At 38.7% G+C, this 13252-nt stretch overlaps 1 protein-coding gene across 5 annotated transcripts in view; it reads right to left on the bottom strand.

The window, feature by feature from the left end:
* Window positions 1-13252, bottom strand: part of SGCZ (sarcoglycan zeta) — a 2017576-nt gene that overhangs the window by 1745704 nt on the left and 258620 nt on the right. The gene's annotated exons all lie outside the window — the stretch shown is intronic.

Here is a 13252-nt window from a genome sequence, read left to right as displayed (position 1 = left end):
TGTCTCTGTTCCTCTAGTGCATCCATCCCCTACACAGTTGTGCCCCGTACACACGGTCGGACTTTGTTCGGACATTCCGACAACAAAATCCTAGGATTTTTTCCGACGGATGTTGGCTCAAACTTGTCTTGCATACACACGGTCGCACAAAGTTGTCGGAAAATCCGATCATTCTGAACGCGGTGGCGTAAAACACGTACGTCGGGACTATAAACGGGGCAGTGGCCAATAGCCTTCATCTCTTTATTTATTCTGAGCATGCGTGGCACTTTGTCCATCGGATTTGTGTACACACGATCGGAATTTCCGACAACGGATTTTGTTGTCAGAAAATTTTATCTCCTGCTCTCCAACTTTGTGTGTCGGAAAATCCGATGGAAAATGTCCGACGGAGCCCACACACGGTCGGAATTTCCGACAACACGCTCCGATCGGACATTTTCCATCGGAAAATCCGACCGTGTGTACGGGGCATTAGAAAGCATTCCCTAGGTGCACCCTTTGATTGCCCCTGATGTTAACCCCTTCCCTGCCAGTGTAATTTATACAGTGACAGTGTATTTTTTTAAGCACTGATTACTGTATTGGTGTCGCTGGTCCCCAAAAAGTGTCACTTAGTATCAGATTTGTCCGCCGCAATGTTGCAGTCCCAAAAAAATTGCTGATCGCCGTCATTACTAGTAAAAAACAATAAAAAAAAGTCCATAAATATATCCCATAGTTTGTAGACGCTATAACTTTTGCGCAAACCAATCAATATACGCTTATTGCGATTTTCTTTTACCAAAAATATGTAGCAGAAAACAAATTTGCCTAAATTGATAAAAAAATTAGATTTTTTTAAATTTTTTTAATTGGATATGTTTTATAGCAGAAAGTATTTTTTTTCCAAAACTATCAGTCTTTTTTTGTTTATAGTTTAAAAAACGCAGCGGTGATCAAATACCACCAAAAGAAAACTCTATTTGTGGGAAAAAAATAACTTTCTTTTTTTGGGTACAGCATGGCATGACCACGCAATTGTCAGTTAAAGCAATACAGTGCAGTATCGAAAAAAAATGGCCTAGTCTGGAAGGGGGTAAACCCTTCCAGGGCTGAAGTGGTTAAAGGAGCTTCCTGATTCTGATAAGCCCCCTGCCTGCAGATCCCCACAACCACAGAGCCAGGGTTGTGGGAAAGAGGTCCTTGTTATCAGCAACATAGGGACAAGGTACTTTGCCAGGGCCCTGACTGCACATCTTTCTATGAATATAGAGAATTTTTGTTGAATCTGAATACCCAATTGCATGCAGGGTCTGTTAAAACATAGATTTTTTTTTTTTAGCCCCTTGATCGAATAATACATATGAACACATATTCACTAAACTAAGTGAATGTGCACGTTAACAATTTCTACTTCTCTTAAAAATTACCCTCCATGGGTCACCCAATGCATGTACATTGACTGTGATATTGACCTGACCCATTATTATATGTTTAGTTTCACAACAGAAATGAATGCACCTTCACATGTAATTGAATGATATTACATATTTTGAGGTTCAAAAAGTACTGAAAACATTGCATGTTATTCCTTAATCACACTTTTTCAGCGGCATGTGTCCTTTAGTTTGTATACCAATTGGATAACCTTCCTTTACCATACTATTGTCTGATTCCTAGCAAACTGAACATGTTATATCTAGGATGGAAAGTAATTAGCGTTGAGGACACAATTGTTGAAGGGGACATATTTAAGGTAATTAGTGATGTGGAAACATTTATGTAGAAACATTTAATTACTTGTGAGAAAAATGATTAGGGCTGAGGAAATGTTTAATTATTTTCTTGAATATAATTGATATTTAGGCGCTTAGCAAATATTTAATTTATTTAAAATTAATATGTGTCAAGCTAACAGAAAGGCAGAATTAAATTACAACATAACGCTTTATCAATACAGCCTATGAAATATACCTCACCCAAAGATGTTAGTAAAATATTTTATCCAAATGGATGTTTCAGTTCTCCTTTTGTTCTAAGACAAAAATGCAATAAAGATGCATACAGTTACACCAAAAATCCAGTGAATAGACATAATTTAATAACAGCATTTATTGTGAATAGTTTTCACTGTATCTGTTGTTTGTTTTCAGATGAATAATATTGCAGAAAAACTGCAACATCACAGCAGTTTAATACTTGGAACACAGACCCCAAGGTATGGCGCCATAAATTAGATAAGTTTGCATTTGTCTTTTGCTGCTTTTTTCACATTTTTTCACATACAGTTATACATTTTTATCTTAGTTTAATTGTCATGACTATTTAAAGATATAGTCAATAAATATGAAAGATCATTATTAAAGGGTTTTATTAAAGGTTTTTGTTTTTTTCCAAAAATAATATTATAAATACAAGTGAACATGGTGGACTGAAAAATGATTTAGCTTCCTATATCCTTTAGGGATTTTAGCAGCCAATACAAAAAGGAAAATGTAAAAAACTGGTCTTTTACTAGCAGCCTACAAGCCCACAAAAAACCCTTGCAATTATTAATTTTAATGCTTTTCTTTTTTACTTTGTAAACAATTTATTTTCTTCTTTTCCTCTTTTAGATAATTAACTATGTGTGCTGGTTGAGTTCTTCCCCTCATTGGTCTATCACCTTTCTTTTTTCTTTCCTATTTAACATAAATGATAAACTAGAACCACTCTATTTAATGGTTATGTTCCTACTCACTTTGAAGTCTCATTCTACCCACTAGAAAATTAGCAGGGCACTAATAAATGTTTACAACCAAATTTATGCTGGCAATACAAGGTACCTAGGTACCTGCATATCAAGTCTATTATCCAGTTCAGTCACATGGGTGCCCAAATCCACAGCATTTTGATTTGCACTTATTGTGCTAGCTTCCTCTTCATAAAAGTTAAATTTGCCTACTAAGCTTTATTATTCACCAGTTTCCCAGTAGCAAGACTTAATGTTAGTATTATTAATTATTTTTTCACATTTGTAACCCCCCCCCCAATGTTAAGGTTTTACATTTCAAATGTAAAAATATGGACAGATTCCTTTAAACTTCTCGTTCGGCATCATGCCTATAATGAGTTATTTAGATGTACAGTACTTGCTTCTCTAAGCATTTACTTAAACAATTGTGAATCTTTGTGTTATATATTGTAGCTGTGTTCACTTTGAATAACCAATAACGTGCAGATGAAATAAATAAACTGAAATTTGCTTCTCACATAATTGGATAAATAAAGCCATTCTTTACGTTGCCATTGTTTATTGAGTGAAAACTCTCAAAACATTTAGTAAATTGTCCATAATGTTTTAAACAGGTCAAGGACACCACTATATTTAAAAACAAACTATGATATAAGAAGGTTAGTTTAGTTAACTACTTAAGTTAAGGGTATGTTTAACAATCTTTTACAAATTGTATATGACTTAGGTATGGTATCTTCAGGACATGTAATTCATCTCCTGTTCTTCTTTAAAGGGGTTCCTTGCTACTTTCCATGATCATCCCATATATTATCATTCTTGCAGTAACAGTGTATCTTTCTAGGCTACTTGATTTGTGATATCATTCCTCTGTGATACCACTTTTCTGAGCCTTAAATATGTAGAACTTTTTGTCCTCGACTTCTTATAGCAGAATGTTTTACTCTTGTATTTCTTTTGATTACTTTGATTATTTTGCGCTTCCCATTTAATATGTCTAAGTTAAATAATTTAGATCCTGTCATGTGTTTATTCTTATCTGAGGTCTTGAAATAGAAGATGTTTAGGGTATCACCAAAGAGTGGTGCTGTGGATACCAAGAAAGATACATATGTGCCACATCCCATAAATTTAGAAATAATGGAAAAATTGGTACTGGACTTTATAGGCACTGAGATACAAAAATATTCAATAAATATACATTTTATTACAAATAAATTAAAAAGAACAACCAGACAAACAGTATTTTAAAAAAAGACTTTGCAAAGTAAACATTTCCCAAAAACGATATCAGCACATAACCCATAAACCAAGGATTGATCCTGAAAAAAGATCATAAAGATGTCCTTGTTGAGACAATGGTAATTGTACTAGCAGGCTTGGTACGGGTAGGTCAGAGATGTGTAGTGGCTCAGCTCAATAAAGTTTATAGGCAATTTTTACTTTGCAAAGTCTTTTTTTTTAAATACTGTTTGTCTGGTTGTTCTAGCTAATCTATTTGTAATAAAATGTATATTTTTTAAAAAATATTTTTGTATCGCAGTGCCTATAAAGTCCAGTACCAATGTTTCCATTACTTCTTTGAGGTCTATTTGCCTTGATTTATGTTATAGCTACAAACTGTAACCTCTTTTTATTTTTCCTTGAAAATCTTAAATAAATATACAATTAAAAAATATATATAGAAAGAACTCAAAAAAACTACAAACAATGTTGCACTACACCTTACATAACATTTTCCAACTAATCTTACAGTGTAAAATTGTACCATCAAAAAATGCCAATTATTAGACCTAGATTAGCATTTTTATGTAAAATGTATGAGGTGATTCTGTTTTTCAAAACAGTATACAGAACACGAAAGTATAACTATAGACAATAACAAAAATTGCATACTGTACATGATGTACTGTAGTCTTTCACTAGACTAACTCCAAAGACTAACTTCACTTTTATTGATTACTCTCTGGGTGATCAATGCACATTGTCATGATTTTACTAATTCAAAAAATTACTCCTGAGCTGCTACTTGTAAAAGGGAAATAAGATAAATAAACATAATCTAATCAGGCAATAATAAATGTGCTGCTGCTGACACCTTGCATGTGTTCCCATATCAAAAATAAAATTCATCAATGTAAATGGTGCCTCCCTGCTTAACTATAACCAGAACAGCTCCAGTTCTGCACCGCAAACATCAAATAAAACCATGCCCCACTCCATGTAAAGGGTGCCCTCATCCAGGGTAACTAATGGGCTCAAGGACACTTTCACCACTCTGTTCTTTTCCCCAGTCAATATATAGCATTCCACTTTAAGGTGCCAAGTTGCCCCTTTACCAGCTGAAATATGCTCTGAATAAAAAAAGACCACTATAGGGTAGTATTTCCAGATTTAGTCAAAATTATGCACTCACAAAATAAAAACAGTGTGCAAAGCATTCAAAATATTAACCAGGGATTCCACATAGCCAAGTGGTGCTGCACTTCTGGTAGCACAATGATGTCAACTGGCTCTGCCCAACGTGTTACTAATGAGGTACTCTGGATGGAAGGGGTTATGTGCATTTGACCTGTAGTATCTATGGGTCAATAGCCGAAGGTGAGTGCACACTTTGCACAGAGGTGGGGCATGGTTTTATTTGATGTTTGGGGCTCAGCACTTGAGTTGTGGTATCTCAATTCTGATATATTTTCACTTGAAAAGGAGTAAAAGCAATGCTTTTGAAGTCATGAATGCACATCTACTTTAAATGTATTGTTTATAATTTTGTTGAGTATTATTTTACACTGTTGTGAGAGGTCTAGAAGTACTTAAACCTTAGGGAGTATCTCACCAAAAATATAATTATTGCTTATGATGCCTAAAATGTTATTTGTATCTTAGTGCAGACTTCTGGGAAAATCAGTGAGCCATTCATACAAGCAGGAAATTACATTTTTAGGGAAGTTCTATATACCAACTGTGTACAGAAGATCTCCATGTTGCCACGTTATGTATTAAAAGGAAATCCTGTTTTATGTTTCTGCTGGCTTTAGCTCCATCCCAGTCAGAGCTCTACAGCACAATACCTCAGCCAGTGCCTCCTATCTCTGTAGAGTGCGCAGACAGTATGGTAGTGTAGTGTAGTGCAGCAGTGTACTGTAGTCAGTTGCGGCCCATCCATTAGGGGCGCACGGGCGCAGGCCCCCCTTCATGCATCTGGCCCCCTGAGGGGGGCGCCGGACCATGGATTTCAATGGGGGTGTGTTTTTTTAAGCACATGATTAGAGCCAGAGGCTCTAATAGGTTTCAAAAAAGGGTGGGCTCAGGGCGCAGAGCACTGCGCTCTGAGCCCACCCAGTGTGACAATAGCGAATTAATATTTGCTATTGCCACACTGATCCTCCTCCTGGCCAATCAGAAAGCAGGTCTTTAGGAGGGGGGTGGGGTGGTTGTTTGCCGCCCCCCCAAAAGAAAAAAACCACCAGCCGCCACTGACTGTAGTACTAATGTAAAAGAGACACAGTCCATAAGAAAGTTCAGAGTCTGCAGACGCATGGATTGCCTGGCTTTCAGTGTTAGCCTGGGCAGTAAATGATCTTTTACAGAGTAGTAGCTAACGGCTTGTGTTGTTGTGAAAGATGATGTTCATCATTTATAACAGAATGACAAAACAAGTTGTTGGCTAGTACTCTGTGTGTATAAGATCAATCACCACCATGGCCGGCACTGTGTCAGTGAAGACACACTGCAGACACTAACACCATAGATCTCAGTGCAGACACAGTGGCTGTAGCCATTGGCTAACTCTGCTGACTCCTTACTGGAGAGTTGGTGATTTCTTGGCAGGTTATGTCTGCACTGAGCCCTATAAAAGAAATGAGACATCCTACCTGTCTGGTGTCATGTATCTTTACAGCCAGCGTCATCCTGCTTGAGAGAGAGAGAAAAAAAAAGCCACCCCGATCCACTTTTACCACTCCCTTTCTGTTGTGTGCACTGTCACTCAGTCCTATTTAAAAACAAGTCTGCTTGTGTGGTCAGACAGGGAAACACATCGTTGATCACACTGTTAAGCAACCAAGGCATGTATCAGACCAGGACCAAGTGTTCCATGCACTAGGTCCTTTGGGGAATTCCATTAGGGATTTCAAATTTGTAGTGGTACTTCTTCTTTAAAAGTGTTAGCTGAAGACTTGAAGGATTTAATTTGTTAGTCATGTACCATCTAACACTACCCTCTTCATACATTAACAATGCTGCTTGTCAAGGGGGGTTACACTGCTCCTCCATAGATACAGTGAATGGACTGTTAATGGAATGTTAATGGTCAGATTACAATGTGAAAATAACAGCAAAATGTCAAAAAAGGAAACAAATGCACACCACCACATCTAAGAACTGGTCAGCTGCAATATATTACACTTGAAAGAGAACTGGTTAGCAAGGAACCTTTGAACTTTCATATAGATACCTGATACTTAGACATATACATTTGAATAGGAATACATTCATGATTAGGTTTCTGAAAAAATAGGGAATATTTTAGAACTGGGGAAAAAGAGAAGTAGGAATATTCACTGACTTTCTATACTAAGGAAGAAGTATGACAGACAGATGACTTTATGGACAATAAACTTGTAATTATTAACCACTTCAATACTGAACACTAGGGATGGGCTGAACCCCCCCCCCCCCGTTTGGTTTGCACCAGAAAATGCGAACAGGCAAAAAATTTGTTCAAACACGCGAACACCGTTAAAGTCTATGGGACACGAACATGAAAAATTAAAAGTGCTAATTTTAAAGGCTTATATGCATGGAATTGTCTTAAAAAGTGTTTGGGGACCTGGGTCCTGCCCCAGGGGGCATGTATCAATGCAAGAAAAAGTTTTAAAAATGGCCATTTTCTCGGGAGCAGTGATTTTAATAATGCTTAAAGTGAAACAATAAAAGTGTAATATTCCGTTAAATTTCATACATGGGGGGTGTCTATAGTATGCCTGTAAAGGGGCGCATGTTTCCCGTGTTTAGAACAGTCTGACAGCAAAATGACATTTCTTAAGGAAAAAAGTCATTTACATAGTTACATAGTTAGGTGAGGTTGAAAAAAGACACAAGTCCATCAAGTCCAACCTATGTGTGTGATTATGTGTCAGTATTACATTATATATCCCTGTATGTTGCGGTCATTCAAGTGCTTATCTAATAGTTTCTTGAAGCTATCAATGCTCCCCACTGAGACCACCGCCTGTGGAAGGGAATTCCACATCCTTGCCGCTCTTACAGTAAAGAACCCTCTACGTAGTTTAAGGTTAAACCTTTAAAACTACTTGCGGCTATAATTAATTGTTGGTCCCGGCAATACACATAAAAGTTAACTGATAAAAATGGCATGGGATTCCCCCACAGGGGAACCCCGAACCAAAGTAAAAAAAAAAATGCGTGGAGGTCCCCCAAATTCCATACCAGTGAACAAGTGAACATCAAGTTCTGCTACAAATTGGGGAAAACAGTTGTTCCCGGTTTGTGCTTCACAAGCTAAAAGATAAACAGAAAGCAAAACATATGGAAACCTCTGGATATTTCATTAACATGTGTGACCAGAATCCATCCTTTCTGTGAACCATCATCATAGGGGATGAGACCTAGTGCTACCAGTTCGATCTGGAATCCAAGCAGTAATCAATGTAATGGCGTTCACCGTTTTCCCCACGACTCAAAAAGAATTTCCTGCAAAAGTCCAAGGTCAAGGCAATGTTGATTGTCTTCTTCGACAAGGATGGCATCATCCATAAGGAATTTGTTCCTATGGATAAAACCATGTACACTGGTACGATGCATCTGCCGTGTTTGGACAGAGTTGCACAGGACTGGACAGTGGTCCTTGCTGCATGATAAGGTGCCTGTGCACTGTGCGATCTGTGTGTGCCAATTCTCTGCTCAGTGCAGTGTGGCTGTTTTCGATCATCCACTGTACTCGCCTGATCTGGCACCAGTGGACTTCTTTCTGCTTCCCCACATGAAGAGCGTCATAAAAGGCGCACGTTTTGTGGACGTGGTGGCAATCCAAGAATGTGTGACAGTGGTTCTGCGATTTATTCCTAAAGAGGCCTTTGCTGATAGTTTCCAGAAGCTTTATTCCCGTTGCCAGAAGTGTGAAGGATGGCGATTATTTTGAAGGCCAATAATGGTAATTTGTTTGTAACTTCTGTTTGTTTTATGATACCATTCACTGAACTTTTTAGACACACTTTGTATTGTATGACAAAGTCTAGTAGAAGAGACACTGAAAAGATTTTTATCTTGCTTCAATTGGTAATATGTTCTAGTAAAACACAGAAACTTAAGCTATAAAATTTGATACACGGCTCTGTATTTCTGTCTATTTAGTCCTGGAGTGTAGAAAAAGTCAATTTAGAATTTCGCCATCATTGATTTTATATTATGCAGGATTCCACTATTTTACCCCATTATTTTGTCCATATTTGCAGAGGTTTGTAGCTGAAAAAAATACTACCACATGTAAAGAATTCAGTTTTGCTTAAAGCAGAAGCCAGGAAAGACAAATTACAGTTGGTAGGTTTAGTCCAGTCCTGCAAGTAGAAATTGAATTCAATGATAATAAGCCAGAGTAAATGTATTTTAGTTTATATTTATAACAGAAGCATATCTCTGGTAGATATAGTGGCTAATATGCAGTACTTGATAATGAATAATACATTGTTGTGGTTCTCATTGACACCTCTATTACTGAATTACAGTGGGCTAGCAGAGCACACTGATATCTAGAAATCAGATATTGGTCTGAAGCATGTGAGAATGTCCAGCTCTACAGCAGGCTGGTAATCATTTTATTCAGGAATTTCCACCAAAATTTTTTCTAGCTATCAAAGCTTTCAAACTACGTAGCATTATATATATTTATATTGTTAAAGCTGAATTTCAGGGAAGCAGCAAAATGCACATATGAAATACATATATTGCCATGTGAAAAAGTAAACACCCCATGGAAACTGTTTTTCATCACATTTGAACAGTCAAACATCCAATGTTCATTTAAAGTGAACTGGAACAGGTGTATCGAGCTACTACCTCCTGTGTAATGCCTGGTGAGCCTCAAAAACAGCACTCAGTCTGGGAAGTCTCTGTAAACTTCCATGTACAGTCCATGCAAAAAGGGAGAATGGCTGATGCCATGAAAGTCGGCTAAAACATTGTTTTATTATGGCAGGAGAACAACAGTCAAAAAACCCAACATGTTTCGGCCATCAGGCATTAAAGTGGTTGTAAAGTCAGAAGGTTTTTTATTTTAATGCATTCTATGCGTTAAGATAAAAAGTGTTCTTTGTGCAGCAGCCCCCCTCAACCCCCCTAATACTTACCTGAGCCCAATCTCTGTCCAGCGATGTCCACGAGTGTATTAGCTGTCTGAGACTCTCCCTCCTGATTGGCTGAGACACAGCAATGGTGATCAGGTAGCCAATCAGGAGACAGAGGACGCTGATGAGGCTGCACTGATGGGCACCGATGGGCTGCATTGATGGGCACTGATAAGGAGTACTGGTGGGCACTGATTAGGCGGCACTGGTGGGCACTGATAGGTGGCATTGGTGGGCACAGAGGTGGCACTGATAGGTGGCACTGATAGCTGGTACTGATGGGCACTGATAGGTGGCAGTGATGGGCACTGATGGGTGGCAGGGATGGGCACTGATCGGCACTGGTAGGTGACACTGATAGGCAGCATTGCTAGGTGGCACTGATGAGGCACTGATTGGCACCAATGGTGGGCATTGATAGGTGGCACTTGCAGGCATTGATAGATGGCACTGATTTCTGGCACTGTTATGCACTGATTCATGGCACTGTGGGCACTGGCAGGTGGCACTGGCAGACGGTACTGGTTGGCACAGATGAGGCGGCTTTGCCTCTTCCTGATGTCCATTGCACAGAAGCCATTGATCCGCTTTTTTTTCTCCTCACGCTGTCAGCGATCTTCTGTTTACATCACGTGATCAGCTGTCATTGGCTGACAGCTGATCATGATTATGATAAAATACTGCTCTGCGGCCCAGTCTTTAAAGGGAGAGGATCATTCTCTGCTTCAGTATGTCACAGTACATGTTGGCATTCATGGTTCCCTCATTAAACTGTAGTGCCCCAGTGCTGGCAGCACTCATGCACCCCCAGACCATGACACTTCCACCATGCTTGACTGTAGGCAAGACACACTAGTCTTTGTACTCCTCACCTGGTTGCTGCTACACATGCTTGACACCATCTGAACCAAATAAGTTTATCTTAGGATGTATTAAGGTGAAAAAACGTGAACCTTTACAACCCCTTTAAGAAATAAATTACTTTTTTAAAGTGCACAATTGCTCAATGTTTTAAAGTGCAATATATATATGTAAAATAAAAGTGTTTTTTGGTTAAAAAAGGTTCATTACCTCTGTTGAGTGTGTTACAGCACTGAGCACTTTTGATTTGTGTGTTAAGCACAGAGTGGCACGCGGATTAAAGAAACAGAGAGACTTTGCACTTTATTTTTTGCGAACCTTGCACAACGTTGGATGGACACTTTTATGCAACATTCTATCTTATTACATGACAACACTTAAGAAATTACACTTTGCTACAATGTAATGTAGTGAGGTAGTGAGTGTACAGCTTGTAGAACAGTGTAAATTTGCTGTCCCCTCCAAATAACTCAACACACAACCATTAATGTCTAAACCGCTGGCAACAAAAGTGAAAATGTCCAAATTGGGCCCAAAGTGTCAATATTTTGTGTGGCCCTCATTATTTTCCAGCACTGCCTTAACTCTCTTGGGCATGGAGTTCACCAGAGCTTCACATGTTGCCATTGGAGTCCTCTTCCCCTCCTCCATGAAAACATCATGGAGCTGGTGGATGTTAGAGATTTGTGCTCCTCCACCTTCTGTTTGAGGATGCCCCACAGATGCTGAATAGGGTTTAGGTCTGGAGACATGCTTGGCCAGTCCATCACCTTTACCCTCAGCTTCTTTAGCAAGGCAGTGGTCGTCTTGGAGGTGTGTTTGGGGTTGTTATGTTAAAATACTGCTCTGCGGCCCAGTCTTCAAAGGGAGAGGATCATTCTCTGTTTCAGTATGTCACAGTACATGTTGGCATTTATGGTTCCCTCATTAAACTGTAGCGCCCCAGCGCTGGCAGCACTCATGCAGCCCCAGACCATGACACTTCCACCATGCTTGACTGTAGACTCTAGTCTTTGTACTCCTCACCTGGTTGCTGCTACACATGCTTGACACCATCTGAACCAAATAAGTTTATCTTGGTCTCATCAGACCACAGGACATGGTTCCAGTAATCCATGTCCTCAGTCTGCTTGTCTTCAGCAAACTGTTTGCAGGCTTTTTTGTGCATAATATTTAGAAGAGGCTTCCTTCTGGGACAATAGCTATGCAGACCAATTTGATGCAGTGTGGTCTGAGCACTGACAGGCTGACCACCCCACCCCTTCAACCTCTGCAGCAATGCTGGCAGCACTCATGTCTATTTCCCAAAGACAACTTCTTGATATGATGCTGAGCACTCAACTTCTTTGGCTGACCATAGCAAGGCCTGTTCTGAATGGAACCTTTCCTGTTAAACCACTGTATGGTCTTGGCCACCGTGCTGCAGCTGAGTTTCAGTGTCTTAGCAATCTTCTTATAGCCTAGGCCATCTTTATGTAGAGCAACAATTCTTTTTTTCAGATCCTCAGTGAGTTATTTGCCATGAGGTGCCATGTTGAACTTCCAGTGACCAGTATGAGAGAGTGAAAACGATAAAACCAAATTTAACACACCTGCTCCCCATTTACACCTGAGACCTTATAACACTAATGAGTCACATGACACCAGGGAGGGAAAATGGCTAATTGGGCCCAATTTGGACATTTTCACTAAGGGGTGTACTCACTTTTGTTGCCACTGGTTTAGACATTAATGGCTGTGTGTTGAGTTATTTTGAGGGGACAACAAATTTACACTGTTATACAAGCTGTACACTCACTACTTTACATTGTAGCAAAGTGTAATTTCTTCCATGTTGTCACATGAAAAGATATAATAAAATATTTACAATAATGTGAGGGGTGTACTCACTTTTGTGAGATACTGTATGCATTGCACTTTAAATCACTGAGCAACTGTATACTTTAAAACATTAATTTATTTCCTAGCATATGTATTAAACAGAGCATTTAGCTATTTATTTTATATTTTTCAGTGCTGCCTTTTTTCTGTTCTCTTAAGAATAAAACTTATGAATTTTATATATGCAGTGTTCTTTTTGTACAGTGCCTTGAAGAAGTATTCACACCCCTTGAAATTTTCCACATTTTGTAATGTTACAACCAAAAATGTAAATGTATTTTATTGGGATTTTATATGATAGACCAACAAAAGTGACACATAATTGTGAAGTGGAAGGAAAATGATAAACGTTTTTCCAAATTTTTTGCAAATAAATATGTGAAAAGTGTGGCGTACATTTGTATTCAGCCCGCTGAGTCAATACTTTGTA

The sequence above is a fragment of the Aquarana catesbeiana genome, linkage group LG01 (assembly GCF_042186555.1).
Source record: "Aquarana catesbeiana isolate 2022-GZ linkage group LG01, ASM4218655v1, whole genome shotgun sequence".
Taxonomy (NCBI): Eukaryota; Metazoa; Chordata; class Amphibia; order Anura; family Ranidae; genus Aquarana; species Aquarana catesbeiana.
The sequence above is the reverse complement of the archived record's forward strand: the minus strand, read 5'-3'. Positions and strand labels throughout refer to the sequence as shown.